The sequence below is a fragment of the Typopeltis vanoorti genome, chromosome 1 (assembly GCF_054136105.1).
Source record: "Typopeltis vanoorti isolate ZY-2024b chromosome 1, IOZ_Tvanoo_1.0, whole genome shotgun sequence".
Lineage (NCBI taxonomy): Eukaryota > Metazoa > Arthropoda > Arachnida > Uropygi > Thelyphonidae > Typopeltis > Typopeltis vanoorti.
Window position 1 is genome coordinate 76,337,359 of NC_143549.1, and position 21,488 is coordinate 76,358,846.

Consider the following 21,488-nt stretch of genomic DNA (forward strand, 5'->3'; position numbering starts at 1 on the left):
AGAGCGGAAAATTCAGCTGTTCAAACGAAACATCAACAAGTTCCCTTTTTCCTTCCTTAGCTACTTGCTCATACAGTGAACTGTTTATGTACACACGAGAAGTTTTGCAATCTGTGTGTGTGTGTGTGTGTGTGTGTGTGTGTGTGTGTGTGTGTGTGTGTGTGTGTGTACGATTGACTTACGAATTAGGCGCTTCTTTGACCTATTTCATAGCGACGGCTTTTCTTTTTGTTGGTTAACTGGTCTCATACGGAGGTGGCCAAGATTTTTCCTTCCGGAAATTTGGTTTTCATCCCCCAAACAGGCGAACCGGCCAAAAGAATACACGCTTGCAGACATATTACACATTTGTCCCCATAGCCTTAGCTGTACTGCGCCGTAATACCAACCGACGAAATGTTATGTTGAAAAGAACCGAGGTACAATTCCCGTCCCAATACGAGAAGCATATTTTTCAGTTAAAAATCCCGTTTTCACATAAAAGTGGAAGAATTTTGCCTTCTTATGACATGTAAATCGACCCGAGAACATGGGCAGTTTGCTGACATAATATGCTTACCCTCATACATATAGTTGAGTTACTTTTGCATAAGCTTAACAGCACAGCGTTTTATTCAAATTGAAGATTTCTCCTCGCAAGTATTCTTTTCGAAGGAGACAAAAATTACAGGATTTTTCTCAAGAAAGTACTTTACTTTTTTCCTGTTTTTAACCTTGAAAGACACACACACACACACACACACACACACACACACACACACACACACACACACACACACACACACACACACACACACACACACACACACACACACACACACACACACGCGCGCGCGCGCGCGCGCGCGCGCAACAAACATAAGAACGCTGGTCAACGTTTTATGGAGTCTTACACTAAATAATCATGCCAACCCCGATACCGTATGATGTAAAGCTACTATAATGGCTATTAAGAATTATAGACACGTAAACACAAGAATATTTTAATATTTGCCAAATATTTCAGTCTGAAAATAACAGCCTATGTTCAGTGGCTACATAGGAACAGTTTTTAGCAAGGTGGAATACCAACAATTGATCATTCAAAAGTAGAACGAGACGCATGATGTTACATTGCTAAGCACTAAAGAGAGGTAGTTTATGGGTATCAATTCACAATTTCATATGATAATCTTAATTTATAAATTCAATTAAAGATAATATTAGACTAATGTAGGAATTAGGTCTCAATTTAAAAAAAAAACCTAGTGTGTTATCCTGATTAAACTTTCCCATATTTTTGACAAGGATGGGCAATCATTTCGATTCAAGTTAGGACGTTGAAATAAGGCTTCAGCACTCTCTTTGAACAGGCGCTCGAATTTACAGCGACATCTGTGTAGAAGGCGAGTCTTGGACCAGAGGATGTTGTGGCTTTTACTCTATCCCGTGCTGCGCCATAAGCTTAACAGGATAAATCCGATAAGTCTGGATTGGCTCAGCACGGGATAGAGTAAAAGCCACAACATTCTCTGGTCCAGGACTCGCCTTCTACCCAGATGTCGCTGTAGCACTCTCTTTGAACGCCTGTTCAAAGAGAGTGCTGAAGCCTTATTTCCACGTCCCAACTTGAATCGAAATGATTGCCTATCTTTGTCAAAAAGATGGGAAAGTTTAATCAGGATAACACATTATTTATTTATTATTATTTTTAATTGAGACCATTAATTCTTACATTAGCCTAATGTTATCTTTAATTTAATTTATAAATTAAGATTATTATATGAAATTGTCAATTAATGCCCATAATTTATTCGTCACTCTGATGAAATTTACTTCTCTTTAGGGCTTAGCAATGTAACATCACGCGGCTCGTTCTACATTTGAATGATTAATTGTTGGTATTCCTCCTTGTAAAAACTGTTCCTGTCAAGCCACTGAGGATAGTCTGTTAATTTCAGACAAATATTTGGCAAATATTAAAATATTCTTGTGTTTACGTGTTTATAATTCTTAATCATAATGTCACAAGTGTCTCTAAAGAGTATAATGGCTATTGCTGTACATTATACGCAAGAAAAATTCGCCAACACCATTTTAGTTTTAAATCCGCAGGCGAAGATGAATAACTGAAATTCTATTTGAAAAGCATTGACAGTTATCAATGGAAAACCGAAATCTTATAGGATAAGGTTATTTTTATATTTTTCTTTTCATGCAGAAGATGACCTTGCTATCGTACTCTGGAATGATCAAACGAATCAAAGTTTGAACCAGAAAAAAGAAAAACCCTTTTCCGTACACGCTGCTCCGTCCTTCAAATACTTTACGAGAGATTTACTGTTCCTCCATTTCTGAGAATTCAATTCAGCTCGGCGTCGCCACTTTAAGAAGATTACGTGGAAAACACACACACACACACACACACACACACACACACACACACACACTGACGCTTTGATGTGTGGTGAGATCCAAGGTTTACTACAATTCACTGGCAAGTGTAATTTACTGTTTTGTTGTGCAATTTTAACTAAAAGTCGTGATTTACAATCTTGAATTCTAATTCTAAATCGGACCTCAAGACATAACAGAACGGGAAAAAAAAAAAAAAGCGAGTGAAAGACAAACATCGAATTGACAAGGAGAAAAAAACAATTAATGAAAGAGGCAAAAGAAAAAAAAAAATCAGAAGCGAGCTGTTTGTTGTTATGAGAAGAAGCAAACAGTACGAAGAGGTAAACAATGACGTCACCGTGTTGTGACTGTAATTCGGTGCACAGAGGACCCCTCCCATAACGCAGGACAATAAACAGCTACTAAGTACTCCTCTGCCACCCCCGCAAGACGTATGACGTTCCTGATGCCTTTGGACGTGTTCATTGATCGGCTGTGTTTGTGAATGAAGCACCTCAACCACCCACGCAAAACTGAAAACGCCTTCAAACTGCTCTGACCTTCCTCCTCCATATCGGCAGTTTCGCCAGTCATCATCGTCTCACTGTACCGCTGCCTTTTATCGATTGTTTCTCCATTCACACACTGCCGGCACGCTCCTCTCTCTCTTGTTCCAAACCTGTGGAAGGTCGATGGAGGGCGAGGTTAGCTTCCCTGCGAATGGTTGAGTAATTGGTACATTCATTAACGAGTTAATGGCAAATGCATTAAAGGTAGAACTTTCGTTCCATTCAAGTGCACCAGCAAAACTGATACCCAAACATTCGGCGTATAGACAGAAAAAAAAAAAAAACAAGCACTAGTGAAATATTTATTTATCTTGTTTTAGTTGTACCATGTCTACTTCACAATACGGAAACTACGTTTTAATTTTTTCTGTACATCTGTTTCCTCCTCCCTCCCCCGAACTTTTTAAGATCATTTTTCGATCCTCCCACCTCCATAAACAGTTCTTTAAACGTATTATCATTTATCGAATAAAATTTTTCATGAAACTCTTAGCCCAAATCGGTCGGTTTTATTTCACGATTACGTTTATTGTTATGTTCTTTAGTTATCGATATGGCCACCCTTACTCTGTGGCGCTACTGTATTGTTTATTAAAAATACTGTATATTTTATTCTTTATTTATGATTCTTTAAATATAGTGTTGTTGTTGTATATGTACAGTATGTGCTAAATATAGTTGTTTGATCTTCAGAATGGGAGTGCTCGTTTTATTTAAACCCTGGCTCGCCCACTTACTAATACACTATAGGTTTTTTTTCTCCTATCTTTCATTAGGAGTTGGGGGAAAAAATACAAAACAATGTGTGGAAATCAAAAGATATATCGTGAAATACTTGGCTAAGCAGATACTTATATAAGATTATATATAAGATCTTATATAAGAAACTTATATATAATCTTATATAAGATTCTTATATAAGAAACTTATATAAGATTTCAATATGTGATCTACTACTGTTTTCTGAAACCTAGATTTTTGCAAATCAGTGTTTGCTAATTTTCAAAGATATTCAAGGTTAGGGGTTACACTATTTTTAGAAAAAGAGGGGGGGGGTGATAAAGGATCGTTCTCCCATAGCAATTCTACCCATACACTCTACCCATACATACATAGCTTGAGTGGACTAATTAATTCAAGGATTAAAAAAAAAAACGTTTTTCGAGCCACTTCAGTCCTCCCCTTAAGTAGAGTATTGATGTCACACCTTGCGATGAACATCATCTGTTACCTAAAGATTTGCAAACATCTACAGTAAGATTAGTTAACCGAGATCATGTCGATTCTTTACTCACGCGACCAAAAAAAAAAAAAAAAAGGTAAGTTTTGTTTCGGTATTTGTTATGGCGATAATGTAACAGATGTTGGACTTTGGATTACACTAAAGCAACTATTGTTACTCGGCCAGTATTTTATACGTGTAAAGTGCGTGTGTTCTTCGGTCGCGTTCACGGTATGTGTGTATATCCAAACCTGGAGATTCTAGGAGATAAAACTTTGTCACTTCTATATGAGACCTACTAACTCACCTTTAGGTCAAAAGTCCTTATAAGCGCTCCTGCCATACTAGCAGGAGGGGGGGGGGATAGAACCCGGGTCTTTTCAAAATCCTTCGAGTTTCTTCTTTCGCCTGCCAAATAGCAAATCGACACAAAGCTTTCTAGTGTTCGGCACAAACAAATCAAAGATGTAACGATTCGTCATCCGTTATTTATTCTGTCTTCTTCATAATTAATTTTAATACATTTTAATATCTTTATTTATTTATTGCGAGTCCTTCGCTTTTATTTGTCACCTTGTCCGCGCGGTTATCCTAGTGGCTTTGCGCTTCGCAACCATATGCCTGGGAAAGGAGTGTCCTGGGTTCGATTCCCGTCGCCGACGTGAGGAGCTTAAGGCTCTTCCTCAGCCATAGCCAAGTTAGCCGGTCTTGGGCGTGGACAGCAGGGTTTTTCCCCTCCAGTTTATCTGGGGTTTTTCATCCCGAAGCAAGCAAACCGGCCCCGTGAACACATGGATCTACAGCTATAAATACTTAACCCCCCAATGAGGGGGCTCAACTCACCCCCAATAGGGACGGGGGAGAAAAGGGAGGAAATTCCATATGAATAAATAAAAAAATAAATTTTTCACCTGTTTACGTAATTACCAATTTCATGTAGTTCAGTTGACCATGTCTAACTGATCGTAAATTCAGAATGTACTCATTATTATGATAAGCATTTTCGGTGCAAAACATTGCAAGGTTCTCAAATTTACCAACAGAATTTTAATATAAGGGCGTGTCTTATGTGTTCAAGTAGAACTAGTTTCTTTGCCTTCAAAGATATCTTCTCTCATTACAAACGAAAGAAAAAAGAAATCTCCAATCGTCCGAAGTAATGACTAATGGCAAATCTTATCAGTTTCTCTTTCTGAATTCAGGCCACGGTGCAAACAGGTGGCCTTATTTCTTCTCCACCTCTGATTTCCTCTCCAGTGTGTTCTATATTCTGTCCTGTAGCTATTTACGGATAATTATTTACTCCTCAAGATAACTGGCTAGATTTCACTTGAGTACAAAGCTCGATTTGCAGAGAGCGAGAGCGAGAGCGAGAGAGAGAGAGAGAGAGAGAGGAATTAAAAAAAGAAAGAAAATAAAAGAAAAGAAATTAACTGGGTGATTTTAACTCATTTCAAATTTCCCAGTTAATAAAATAAAGTACTAGAAGTAGCAGATATTCATTATTAATTCCGATATCACAAAAAACTTGTAAATCAATCAAAATGTACAAATCCTTCATTCCATACACAGCATTGTTGTTTTGAGCAGACGAAAATAAACCATAAGTGAATGAAACGTTTTGCGCATGCTCATGCTTGTTTATTTAACGCCTAGCTTAATGGCGGCCAAAAGATGGACAAAAATGTTCGTGTTAACTAAATAATTCATTACATGGTTCGAATCAAAACAAGTATTTTATCATAAGGGATCGCAGATCATCTTTTAAATATTAAACAGATTTTCAGTTTTTAATCAATGAGTATTGTTTCAAGTTATTTTTATGTAAAAAAAAAAAAAAAAAACTTGAAGCAGCAGTCATGAATTAACAATCAAAATTTGCTTGAGTATCTTATCTTCTTTTTTGAACAAACTGCCTACGCATAGAGAGACAAAAATAATTTAATTATATACAAATAAACATGGGTTTTATATTGACTGGAATTTCGATAGAATTATTTCATTTTGTACTTTTTTTTTTGGTGTTTTTGTTTTTATTAAAACAAGAAATTACAAGTAAAATGAAAACATTACTAAAAATAACCACTTTTACATTTATTATAACGAGCGTATGTTTACTAGTATTCATTTGGTAATGTTGGCAAATATTTTATTCTCGTCAGGCAGGCTTATTCAAGCGAAATACTGAATGAATTGATGAAAGACTCAAAGAAAGCAGTAGAAATTGTAATCAAAACCTGTTTAACAATGTAGCGTAGTGAGCATTAACGTGGTGTTGGCACTGTGCCAACACCACGCTAATGCTTACGCTGACTGCCGCTTACGTCCAGATCAATAATACTAAAACAGAAATTTTCTGGTAATCCCACTTCATTAAACTGTTCATAAATCGACATTTTAAACAGAGTTTCGGTGTTAATAATTCCATTCATTGATGCGAAGCGTTTTTTATATATATATATATTTTTTTTTTTTTTCTTTTGCTTCTCTAGAAATTACCGAGAAGATAAACAAACCAGTTCGTTTAGTGCGCAGTCTCCGGCACCCACACATCAATACCGATAGTTGATCGTAATACCCTTCGCTTGCTACCCACGTTGTGTGCGAGTGCGTTTTAGTACATTGGCAGCGTGATGAACAGCTGGTAGCCATGGAGACAACAGACCTTGGCACACTCTGCTAGCGTCGGTCGTTGTTCTGTGGGTGTGCGAAAGAGCTGACCAATTCAGCTGCTTAGAAAAGGAGACAAGATTTCGGACGGAACAGTTAATCTTTTCCGAGAAATCACGATGGCATGTCTTTTGATGTCTTTCGAGCAAAATAAAATCTAATCAAAGAATGCAACTACATGAAGAGAAAATTGATGAGACTCAGATTTCAAAAATGATGACGTCCTTGAAGATTAAAAAAAAAAAAGAAAATTGACTTTTATTCTTTTTTTTTTTTTTAATATACATATTTACGTATGTACAGTATTATATTGTACTGATCAAATAGTTTGCCTGCGTCTGTGTATGTGTGTGTGGTTACCGTAGCTCAAACAAAATAAATAAATAAATAAATAAATAAACTATAGAACGACTGTCGCACAGTAGCATATTCAGAAGAGCTATTTTAGGGTGTTTTTATAGTATCTTATATTTAAATTAAAATATGTTAACATTCCAGTAAAGGAATCGTGTGATTATTTAATACACATCATCATCATCATATCTATCAAGGATTTAGGCCTAGAGTGGTCTGTTCCGGCCTTAGAAGTCACCGTTGAATCTTTTAAGAGGACGTCCTGATTTTCTGATTCCTAATGGCTTGTACTTTAAGGCTTGTTTTGGTACTCTTTCTGTTTTCATTCTTTGAACGTGTTCCATCCATTTGTGTTTTTATTTATTTATTTTTTTTAATACACTTTAACCTTTTCCTATTACGATTGTACATCAAAAGGTTAAACTGTATTTAAAAGCCATGAGGGACACTCCACTATTCTACATTCACACAACAGTCATACTATAGCAAGTGCATATGATGTTGTTTGGAATTACAGCCGAAATAACTAAATCTATGGGGACAGTGTATCGTTTCAGTTAATTGCGTGTGTTCTTCTGTCCGATTTGCCTGTTTTGTGGGATTAAAAACGCTCCTCCTTCAGATGATGAAAAATCATTTTAAAGGCTCTTTTTGCATCCTACGACACCTTCGATCCAGGTTTTTCTACCAAATGGATATGGTTAATACCGATTGAGCTAAATGGGCCCCTCCTAGTATTGATGAAACGACACTACAATACAATTGTTTATAACACTCGCTACAATACTAATATTATAATTACAATATTTTAGAATTGGGAACTTCTTCATCTTCTCGCCTTATAAAAAAAAGAAAAAAAAGATGAAATGAATCCAATTACCGGCAACGAAGAAGAGTAGAAAAATCCCTAATATGAGAGGATTTTATTTATTTATTTATTTTGAGAGGAAGCAACTCCATGTCACATACGTTGCTTGATATTTGGAGTTCCACTGACCGGGTCTTAGTCCGATTTCAATATCTTTGAAATGAAACGAGATGGTTGTCACAATTGACACAACAAATTTAGCGGGACGGTAGGAGATTTGTTTATTTTATTTATCATATAAGATAAATAAAAAGACAGGTTGCACGTATATCACTGGAATGGATAACCTCTTGGATTCGATGCTCCAGCTTATTATTGGATGTTTCATTTGACAGAATAAAAAATATACCGAAAAGCAGCAGGGTTGATGTAATGGGACAAAGAAACCATTCAGGAAACATCATGAAGATATTTATGATCTGTTTTACAGGTTTGGATGAGGAACCACCATTGTTAGGTGACATGCTTTCATATATATTAGCAGCTGACAGTATGACCCTTAACAATGCCGGTTTCATTCTAAACATTTGGAATTTAAAAGCAGAGAAGTTTTTTTTTGTTGTTTTTGAGAGAGAAAACTGCAAGAAAGTTGTGCTCAGCAGAATACTCAAATTCAGAAATCTTCATCATCAAATTCCTGATATGTACCCCTCAAGGGGTGTACAGGATATGATAATACTACATGAAAAACTTACATCATTACTAACTTTCTATCGCTACAATTTTCTTACAAATAAAGTCTGTTACTTGTCAAGACTCCAACATTATCAGATCTTATATTTCTTTCTTCTAAGGCACGTTTTACTGTATCAATCCACCTACATCTCGGTTTTCCTCTGGGTCTTTTTCGTGCCAACCTGGCAGAGAACACTTGTTTTGCTAATCTTTCCTCTCCCATTCTGTTTAAGTGACCATACCACCTGAGATTACCTCTGCTAACGCATTCCTGGATGCTGACAATATCAAATTGTTTCCTAATATCCTCGTTTTTAATGTGATATTGCCATTGATGCCATCTGTTCACTCCACTAATCTTTCTCAGGACTCTCATATCTGCGGTCTCTAGTCTTTGGTCAAGTGTTTTACTTCTGACCCAGCTCTCAGATCCATAAGTTAAAACTGGTTTGAACACTGTCTTGTATACAGCTAATTTAGTGTTCCGACTAATTTCTCTCTTATTCCATAGGAATTGATTCAATTGACTTCCTACCATACCAGCTTTGTTGATTCTGTTGTCTATTTCCATATTTAATTTACCATCTTCACTAAAAATCGTGCCTAAGTAGCTGAAATGTTTTACTTGTTCCACAGGTTCTCCATTCACAATGCAGTTGATATTTTCAATGATTCTGCCTATTTTCATTGTCTTTTCTTTTCTTTTTATTGCTGACCTTCATACCATATCTATTACAACAGTTATTCAATTTAGTCAGAGAATCTTGCAGACTTGTAGTGGATTTATTTATTATAAATCCAGTACAAGTCTGTAGTGGATTTATAATCTATTATAATTTTAATTATAGTAGATTATAATAAAAATTGCTTTCGTTTTGCAATGAAACTATTTTCATTCTGGGGTGGTTGTTTGTGAGATGACTTTAAATTGATGAGATGAGTAATCCCCGTCAGTGGTTCTGTTAGTCTGAAGATTGGAACAACTCTGCAAAGGAAACCAAAAACAAATAATCTTTCAACTAAATATTTCAGCGTAATGACGAGTCTAAATTCCTCATTTCGAGTATAATTCGAAACAAATATTGGATGAAAAATAGAGCTGAACTTTGGGGTATTCCTGTCAAACACTCGGCCATAGTGTGTACAGATTTATAGTAAGTCATAGTGTATACTGTCCAAAAACGATGGTCTGCGTAATTGTTTTTACAAATAAAGCGCGTTTACGTGCTTGTGCGTGCGTGCACGTGTGTGTGTGTGTGTGTGTGTGTGTGTGTGTGTAGATGAATGTCAGAAAGAAGAACGCGAATGTTTGTGTTCGTTATCGTCAGTATTGTGTTTAGCTCTGAACGACATGAAATCAACAAATTGTCATACAATAGTCTCCCAGTAAAGTCCTTTGCTTCTTCAGCATATGAAGGAACTGGGCTGAAGACTACACACACATTGACACCGTCCTTATGCTATCTGTCAGCACTAAGCCAAATGAACTTTATTTCCATGTACGACTCTCTCTCTCTCTCTCTCTCTCTCTCTCTCTCTCTGCCTTCGATAAATTATGGAAGTAGAGAGACTTGCAGATATGTGAACAGAACGTTGAAAACATGTTAGAAATATGATCAGATTTTTTTATTTTTTTAAATTTCTTACTCGAACTCGCATATCCTTATATATCACCAACATTTCCGTTTAATGAGTTTTGGTTTCCAGTGATGTTCAGTGATCAGATTTATTTAGAAAAAAATAAAGAACTAATTCATCATTATAAGAAGCCAAATTCTTAGTAGCTTCATATTTCCACACAAGTAAATTAAAAAGTTTTAAGAAAGAATTTTCTCTTTGGATGAATAACTTTTCACAGGCGAACCGAAATGGCCATGATGAGAAATATGCGTTTTAGCGATTATTTTAAGAAATAAACGATCAAATCCGTTGGACAGAACTTCAAGATTTTCTTTTTTGTTCAAAAACAACTCTCATAGTAAAAATCTACTGCTGTAAAATCAGAACTCTTAGGAGAGGGGTGGGGGCATAAATCATATCCCATACTTATTTGCAATACGTTCGTTTGTCCAGTGGAGTGGAGGTAGAGGCAATGTCTGCAGTTGGCAAATGACTCATCTTCCAACCGAAAAATTAAAAAAAAATCGGATTTACTAATATCCAATAATAAAAGAAGAAGAAGCATTCTTTTTTTTTTTTTTTTTTTTTTTTTTACTTTGGGAGTGAAAAAATAATTCCATGGTTTTGAGTGGAAAACAAATGTACAAAACATTTGTACATTATCAGTAATGAAGACATAGAAAAATTCAAGATGAACATTAAATAAGCAGCGTATGAAACACTAAGACAAAACAAACTAAACAAAAATACAAAATAAGATGGACCTCCTGTTATACTGAAGAATTATAACCACTATCAGAAACCAAACAAATTCTTTCATTCGATTTCGTCCAAACAAAAGCACAATCGAGGATTTTTCCTGTGTGCTACTAACAATTAAAAAAAAAAAAAAAATGGCAACTCCATCACGTGACTTTAACAATAAGCATATTTCTGAGTTTAACAATGAACATATACCAGTACTGTATTTAAAAAGGAAACAAAATCTGAACTCCAAAACTATCGAAGGATAAACCTACTGTGCACACCCTAAAATATGTAGTAGAATTATCAAAGAAGAATTAGAATAAAGATTATTATTATAATGATGAAACAAGGATTCCGTAAAGAATGATTATGTACTGATGTTATATTTGCTATAAAGCAAATAACAGAAAATGAAGTTTAATAGAATTTACGAACCCAATCTTTGCGTGCTTCGTTGACTCAGAGATGAATCTCGACATAATCAGATTACAGGATGTCCTGAAAGTATTAGCATTAAGGAAGAAATCACTGCAACTCATTGAAATAATCAAAGATACACCCATGAATGTGTAATAAGATATCAGAACACATTCTTTATTACTTGAAGAAAATGGAGATGATCTCCTAAAACAATTATTCGAACTCCAACAGATAAACAGCAGTCTTCACATGCAAATATCAACAGAGAAATCAACGATTGTAATTGCAAAAGAAACCGATCGGATGTAAATTAGAACTAAATGGAAAAATGCTGGAACAAGTCATGAAATTTAAATACCTACGAATAACTGCGAAAGTATAGCACATGATGAAGTAAAAGAACAATCTCTGAATAAAACATCGGGAATAGGACTGTTTTCTTTGACGCTGAAGGAGTTGAGAAATAGTCGTTAATTTCTGTACATCGAACTTAGGTCTTAGGCAACATTCTTCCTCGTGTGATGCAACACTACATTTTCGAGTTTTTCAAACAATTATTGTAATAACCTTCTCTTGACGATGTAAGTACGATAATTTACGCAACAGTGACTTACGAAACTTGTAGAATTTGTTTGTTCTGAATAAAGCAGTTTGTTTTAATTCGAAAAACGAATAGAAAAGTCTGATTCATCACGACAATGCGGCATACACTACGTTGTCTGTGCCGCAGTTTTCAGCGAAGAACAATACCGTTGTAGTACAGCAGCAGGATCCGTCCTTACTAGAACCTGGATTTCTGTAAACTACCCTACGAAACGTACACCAGAGAACGTAGCGCCATTTGCATTTCTGTTCAAGAGACTTTTCCTTGGTTCGAACCTGTATTTACACGGAGGAACCTTTATCAGGGCTTCAAAGTTAAAGGTGAGTTAGCCGAATCTCATACAAAGGTAGAGGGATTTTACATCCCATAAAGCAGGCAAATGGGCCTGAGAACACACGCAACTAACAGACATTATATACTCTCCTCATATTCTGAATTTCCTCGGTCGCCATTTCAAACAAGCCTACTCTCTTTAACTTTTTGCTATTCTAATTGGGATCGAGATTGTTCTTAAATAAGAAGCTAATGAGTTCATATCGAATAATAATAATTTTTTATTTTTATTGTTCTTTCAAATATTTAGATATGTACAATGATCATCTATTCAGTATATTATTTTACAAGGTTCAGCACTTGGTGCTACATATAATGAGATTTAAATAGTAATGATGATAACAGTTTTTTTTATATATAACAATCACAATAATAATTTACAATTACATTGTTCAGAGTTATATAAGTTGTATAATATTACATGTTGTGGTTTACTATTTTTTTTTTTTTTTTCAAGTTTGAAAAGGTGTGATTATACAACAGTATTTACACATATGCAATCTGAATATTAAGTGTCCTTATTTTCACAAACATACGGTGTAAACTCATGATTTACTTTTAAAATATATTTTTTTTTTTACATTGCATACATTTGTTACAGTTATTATATACATTACATACATTTGTTTACATATGATACATTACTTACATTTGTTTACATGTGATATTTACATTACGTACATTGGTTTACATATAATACATACATTGGTTTTCTTGTGATACGTACATTACATGCATTTGGTTACATGATACATCTTGGATGAGAACTAATTTTTTTTTTTCCTTTCATCCTCGAAGCTTAAATGTAAGCTTATCTGAGGATGACACCAGTTGGTTATTATGTATTTTTTTTTTTTTTTTTTTTGCTGTGTTAGGATGCTACGGAATTTATGATTCAGAAATTCGCGCACGCGCACTCACACGCACACGCACGCACGCACACACACACACGCGCGCACCCCCCCCCCCCCACAATAAATTGGAATGTACTGATGCGTCGCTGAACTGGAAGCCTGAGCGAATATATTGTGTTTCATTAAGTTTGTATGGTATTTTGGGTGCGTGTTTCTTGTTCGTAGTATGTTCTTAGAGCTCTTTTCAGGCTATTGTAGTTTGTAAGGGTTCTGTATTCAAAAGGTAATTTGTTTATCATGTCTGGGATGTAAGAAGTTTCGCGTGGCCTTTCCGTAGTGATTATTGTATTTATATGTGATATAATTAGTAGTCTGAGGTCTCGTTATACGGTATGTATTTCTAACTGTCCTGTAGTTGGCATCGAAATAATGTTTTAGCAAGGCTGCATAGTGATATAAATGTTTCGCTGTCAGTATTTTGTGTTCTGCCATTGCAACGTTTATAAGGTCGTGATTTTCTCTTTGTTCCCAAAAGATCAGTTTTGTAATTTTGTACTGTAGCGACATTAGTCTATTTAATTTGTAGGGTGCACAGAAGGCATACGTTGTTATCGCATATCTTAGTATATTTTGGCTTAGTGCTTTGTATATTAGTGTTTTTAGGTGTATGGGAACTATGTCTTTTAATCTGTAGAGTTTGCCACTTATTGTTCGGAGTTTGTTGTGTAGATGTTGTATATGGCTATTCCAGTTCATATCTGCATCGAGGTAAATTCCAAGGTATCGTATTGTTTCAACCTGAGTGATTGTAGTGGTTTTGCTGTTCTGTGTGTTTTTTGTGTTGGAAAGTGGATGTTGGATGGTTATATATTTGTTATCAACTGGTCGAGTCAGTGGATTTCTGAATATCATTAATTTTGTCTTTTCTGAGTTTAGGTGTATGGAGTTTTTCGTGAGCCAGTCTATGATCAGATTTATATCATGTTGCATATTTGTTTGGGCTATGCTTGCGTTATTATGGATGGATATTATTGCTTTATCGTCTGCGTACTGGAATATCTTACCTTTGAGTGGTAACTGATTAATATCGTGCGTGTAAATGTTGAATAGAGTTGGGGAGGGTACAGCTCCCTGTGGCACTCCACAGGTTACTGGTAGCTCTCTGCTTCGGTTTGATCCGATACGTGTGATATGCTTTCCATTTTGAAGGTAGTTTGTAAACCACCTGTGAAGAGGCCCGTCTATTCCAACATGCCTCAGCTTTTCTAACAAGGTTTGATGTAAGTGTATCGAATGCTTTGGTTAGATCTATAAAGACTACCATGGCTATCTTGTTTTAGTCTAAGGCGGTATTAATTACGTCTGTAAAGTCTTCCAAGAGAGATGTTGTTCCCTTATTTTTCTGAAAACCATATTGTGTTTTGGGGATAATATGAAAGGTCTCTGTATATGCTGTGAGTTTCTTCAGTATGATCCGCTCCATAATTTGATTGATAATTGGTAATGTTGCTATGGGTCTGTAATTGCTGATTAAATTTCTTTTTCCTTGTTTGTATATGGGTGTAATTATGGCGGTCTTTAGCATACTTGGTATCTGTCCTGTTTTAAATATTTTATTTATTAGTTTTAGTAGGATAGGACTTAAACTAGTTGCATGTTGCTTTATATCTTTAGGTCTGATACCATCTATTCCTGGGCCTTTGTTTGGTTTAATTTGTTATATTGCTGAGAGGAGTTCTGCTTCTTTTATGGTTGGGAACCATAATGTCTGTTTTGATTGCGGTCCAAGTGGAGGGTCTCGTTTTGTGATTGGGGGAATATTTCTGTGAAATTCTTGGATGGAGTCTGCAAAGTATTGGTTTAAGTCATTTGCTAGTTGTTGGATAGGTTTTGAGTCTTTCATGAAGCTGTGTTTTATGGTTTCGGAGGCAGTGGCGTTGGGAACACAATCTAGCATCTCATTGATTAGATGCCAGGTTTGTTTCATGTTGTTTTGTGCGGAGGTTAATTTGTCTCTGTAGTAGCTTCTTTTTGCATTTCTGATTTGTGTTGTAAGGCGATTCCTTGTTATCTTATATTCAGTTTTTAAAGCTGTGTTATTTGGATATCGCTTTAATTCTTTCCATAAAGCGTCCTTTCTGTGTATTTCTAGGATTAAGTTTTGTGTTATCCAAGGATTTTGTGTTGTTTTTGATCGAATTCGGACTTTCTTTGTAGCTTTCTTATATATTTCCTCCAGTGTGAGTTTAATGTTGTTGTTGTATAAGATATCTAATAATAATAATAATAATAATAATAATAATAATAATAATAATAATAATAATAATAATAATAATACTGCATCTGTCTCGACTTTCGATCGTTTTCACTCAGAATGATATACGTATACCTATCGAAAACCCACACAGCTATAAAACAAGCCATTGAGAAACTGTCTGTGTTCTTTCACAAGAGATGTCCTTTTTAATTTAGCGTTTTGTGGCAATGTTTTTAAATAGCCAATAAAACACGAAAAATGGAGCAGACGTTTCAGTTGTAATTGGCATCACAAATAATACATTTGCACGAATTTCGAAATGAACTTCACGTGTTACGTGTGTTCGGTTGCCAGAGCTGTTTGATTGCGAAACATAAGAATGCTCTTAGTACGTAACTACCTACCAAAAGATTTAAAAACTACGTCGAATGAACTGATAAAAATAATTAAAAATGGAGTCTACGGTTCACAAAAAAAAAAAAAAGAAAGAAAGAAGAAACCTCTTCAAGAAAGCGTCAGAAACTTCTACTTTTTTTTTTTTTTGAAAGAGCGTTCAAGACTGTAGAATTCCACCTACCTTCATTTCGTATTCGAATATAAGAAAGTATTCAAGTCATCTGTTTGTATTGTGAAAGAATTCAAATAAAATTTTTCTTCCTTAACTTTAGATAACACATGTTCAATAGACCAAATTTCTTTTCGATTGCATAAGCGTACCTAGAAGCGAAGGAAATGGGCAGAAGAAAAACTTGAGATTTTACTAAATCAAAATGCTTTATTTATGGTACCGAAAAAAGTAGTATTAGGGATGAAACGACCTCACTCACTTCTTATGGGGAATAAAAGGCGTTAAGGAATTAATTTTTATTTTATTATTATTTATTTCAAAAACGACTACATTTATTTTAAGAAACATTATCATTATTATTATTATTAGTAGTAGTAGTAGTATCAAAAAAAATCAAAATCAGCTAACGCCTTTTATTCTCTTATAGGTAATAAGCAGGGCCTTTTAACCCTATCTAACTTTTTGGAGACTGAGTGGGCAGTTCAATCTCCACCGGTAGCCAATAAGGGATAGCTGGCCCAAGACTATCAGTAATTATAAGCAGCAGCCGATGAAGAGACAGGCAAACAAGTAATGCTACCATCTTTTGGTACCTAACCTTAATAGGATATATCATTGTTTGAAATGGTGTGGGCTTTACAGTCGATTTTCTTGAGTTTCCGGAATAAAAAAACTCGCTTTCCCGTACCAGAGATCGACCAACTTCGAAACCGGTTGAAGAGAGGGTTAGGAAAAGTTCCTCCATTCGGCGACTAGACTTGAACTTCAGTCTTCTTTCGGGAGGCCTAGTGCAAAGGATGCAAGCGCTATTTCCACTGAGCTACACAGACCTACTGCTATTACTACTAATAATATTATACATACACACGAATATTAACGTCGATACTCAAATCATATATAAAAGATAATTTTTTTTTTTGTGGAACAAAATGACTTCCCAAAAGGACGATCACGTGTTGACCAGACTTTTACATTAAAATCCTAATGGAAAAGCGTTGTGAAATCCACATAGAAGTATACATAGCAACAGAGATAACCAGAAGGCCTTTGAGAAAGTCATAAGGAAAAAATCAGCTGCTCTCAGCGAAAACTAACCTGTATCAAAACAACCAAATAGCTGTAGGAATCAATGAAAAAGTTACAAAATGGAAGTTAATAAACAAAAGTTAAAGTTGCCCAATGTTACCACTCTTAATTATCATCTATATATAGATGAAATAGTAAATAAAATGACAAAAAATATAAAACTAACATTTAACTGGATCGTGGAACTACACTTAATACCTTTTTGTTTGCAGATGACCAAATAACCATAGCAAGAAGTGAAGATGAACTCCAAAAATCAATATACTCTTTAAACATATTTGTTCAAAATTTGAATATAGCATAGAATAATAAGAGTTTATAAAGTTTTGGTAAAATCTTCTCTACTGTACAGAAGTGAATTATTATTATTATTATTATTATTATTATTACTATTGTTATTATTAAGAGAGACCTCCAGGGAGTCAGGAACTCATCGAGGGAGGCTACATATTACAAGCACCAGCTATCATAGTAATTCTTGATTTCATTCACACTGCTTGCACTCACAACATCCAATGGCAATCCATTCCAATCACACACCATCCTCTGAGAGAAAAATCTAGCCCTCACACCTTTCTTGACATTCCTTCTCAATTTCCATGAATGTCCTCGTGTCCTTTCCCCACAATCCATAAATTGAAAAATTCCATCTACTGAAATCCTGTATGACTCTTTCAGAAGTTTATAAGTCTCAATCAAATCACCACTCTTTCTCCTGTTTGCTGTCTGCAGTCTACAAATTCTCAATTTGTGTTCATTATCAGTATGTCACAATTCTGATATCATTTTTAACACTCTCCTTTGCACTCTCTCCACCGTATCAGAATAATCACGGAAACCGGGAGAAACTTTACTCGCAATAGTCCAAGTGAGGTCTTATCAAGGCCTTCTATGGAGGTAAAACGACTTCCTTATCTTTGCTTTTCAAGGTTCGTTTCAGCATTTCGATTATTCTCTTAGTTCTATTTACAATTTTTACTATATGACCCTTGAACTTCAAATTTCCGTCTACTAAAACCTAAGATACTTAGCATCATCAGTTTCTTCAAGCATAATCCCACCAATATAATACTACATTGGATATCTAATCACGCCAAAATGCATGAACTCACATTAAAATCAAAAATCATTAACATTGAACTGACATCCATTTTCCCATTTCCCGCAATTCCAGCCTATTCAAATCATTCTGCAAGCGCTGCATATCAGCAGCATTCCTGATCCCTACTTATCTTAACATCATCAGCAAATAGCTATGTCGCATTTCAAATCCTTCACATTGTTAATATACAGATTGAATAACAATGGACCAAGTATTGATTCTTGAGACACACCATTGATTACTTTGAATCTTTCAGATTCACATTTGATATCTGTCAGTCAGTCATCCTCTTATCGACGCTAATATTCTATAACCCAAACCCACATTCTCCAATTTATGCAACAGTATTCCATGCTGTATTCTGTTAAAAGCCTTAGCAAAATCCAAAACTATCACGGTGTATCCATTCCCCTTGTCTAGCTTAGTGGTAACATTGTTATAGAATGTGAGCAAGTTGCTAAAACATGATCCTCCCTTAGTAAACCCGTTGCTCATTGCAAAGTAGAGATTCAATGTCAACCCATTTCTGAATGCGAGCCCTAACCCATTTTTCCCACATCTTCACTACCACTTGTGGGATACCAATTGGTCGATAGTTGGATACATCGCTCTTTGAACCATCCTTGTGCAATGGAATTGCCATACATTTCTTCCATTCCTGTGGAATCTTTCCTGTTCTGAGACTCAAATAACCAAGGGAATAGCCATTTCAGCTGAACACTCTTTTAGCATCGGCTACCTCATCAGTTTCTATTGCAGAATTCTTATTCAATTTGTGTCGCATTCTCAGTTCTAGTACTTCGTCCTCTTCCACAATTATACTGCTGATGCAAGAAAAACAAGTAGTTTTATTCAATGTTGCATAGATCAGGGTGATAGTTTTTAGCAAAATGGGCGCTCATTTGTTGAACAACCTCTTCTCCATCATCACCCGCATACCACCTGCATTCAGTAGTAATAAAATCTGCAGAAGAAAAATAGAAACCAGAGAAATGAAATTTCTTAGGACAGAAAAGACTTTACTCTCTCTGGCACATGCAAACAAGAAGAAGAAGAAACACGGAAATGCGTAAAGAAACTGAGTATTGGACAAAATATACGAATACTGAAAGAAATGAATCGAAAGAATAGACAGTTCAAGACCACATAAAAATATACTTGGATGCAATTCAGTTGAAGGACATAAAAGTGAGGGGACAACCAAGGAAAACGATGGAATGAGCCAGGGAAGGCCTAAATACCTGAAAGAAAGGATGATCGTTAACAAGATTCCTTCCAGGATAGTAACAGCATGAAGTCTATGAATTACCCCATTCCTACTCTGTACTACTAGCCCAGCTCGGTTTTGTGTTTTTAAGAGTAAAACCAGAACCTAACATGGAAAATAAGTCCCAAACCAAGACCAACTAACTCAGCACCAAAAAAAAAACTTAGCAGCAGCAAAGTCATATACTGACTTAGTTATCAACTGCTATCACCATAATCAACAGCGATAATTAATCTTCCTCTTAACGAATCTCGCATTTTTATGGGCCTCCCACTCATAAAAGGCACAATCTGTAGTACATTATTAGTGCTGTAGTGGACTAACCATTTTCTGTCTGTTTTTTATTTTCTATAACATTCATTCTATGGAATGAATGTTAATATATATATATATATATATTATATATATATATATTTATTTATTTATTTTCAACAGCCATTGTACTGCAGATACAAGAAAAACAAGTTTTTATGGTATCATGAATAAGGTACAAACATTTGCAGTCTGCGTAATATATTTCTCAACAAATAGTTCAATTAGAGACATGTGGGATAAAAACGCCACTAACTAATGAATTGCATGTTATGCAATTCATTAGTTATCCTCTCCCACAGAAACTATGAAGTGTTTGTTTGTTATTGCATTTGAAATTTCGATGACATTAAGACAGATCTCAAAGGCTACCTTCAAATAAAATGCTACTGCAAATTGATATATGCCATATAATGCGTGTGAGTCTTCCCACCAGCCCAACTTCCACCATCAGAAGTGGCACCCAACAAGCAGCAATAAAATTCAACCAAAAGGTTGAAACTTGTGTCAGTTGAGCTCACCCGCATGACGTGAAAGCAGTACACAAATGGTAATGAGAGGTCCCGTGGAAAGATAAATAGACAAAACACCACCCTGTTGTGAATGTGCTAAAACTAAGAAAAATATATAAGTGAATGTAGTTATGGTAGTTTCAGATATTTTGGAATTCGGTTGAAGAGAATCAGCATTTCAACTCAACAATTGTCGACCTGCCTTTGTCTTTGGGTTGCGCGATCTTTTGTTAATGCCACACAAATCATATGCACGTCTTCATAGCTGCTCTATCTGTAATGACCTACCATTGCTATCTATTTCATGTCCTGCTTTCACTTCTCATTAGTCATTCGTGAAGGATTGTTCATTACGTATCTCAAATGTTGTAAATTACTTATAATTTTTACTTGGAATAATGGTAAAGAAGATGACGCTGGTGGATCCCACGTTCTACTCCATTGCATATTCTAGCTGTTGACTGACTCCACATTCGAACACAGAGAAAATTTATTTTTAACTGCGCCACTCTATGTTCTAATTCGCACAAGCAACGTTGTGAAATCAGCCATCAGTTAGTACCATACAGTTATCAACTTAATTCAGGCCGAAATTCTCCTTATTATATATAGGATTCCCGCTAAGATTCGAACTATTTTAATGAGCGGTGCAATGAAAGAAATCAGGCAAACACAAGATTCAACTAAAAAAAAAAATGTAATGTTTTAACACATAAATTTACATTGAAACAAGAATTTCTAGTAGGGATAATACAATTAAGAATGAATAAGTTCTCATTAAGACATTAGCAATTTACTCAGCTGAGTATATATCATTTACGATCAGAATTTATGCATATAAATTCCACTCTTCACTCTAAACAAAGCTATCGTTCAATGCACTTTAAATATTGATTCAGTTTAACTATTCAGTACAATCACAAAGTACAAGTCGTCAGTCATTCATTTAGAAACTTCCAAGTTTTATCAATTTAATACAGTAGTCCTCAGAAAATCCAATTTCAATTTAACATTGCGTTCTCACGTAACAGACTTCACTATATCACACATTCCAATATGAACTATTAATCTA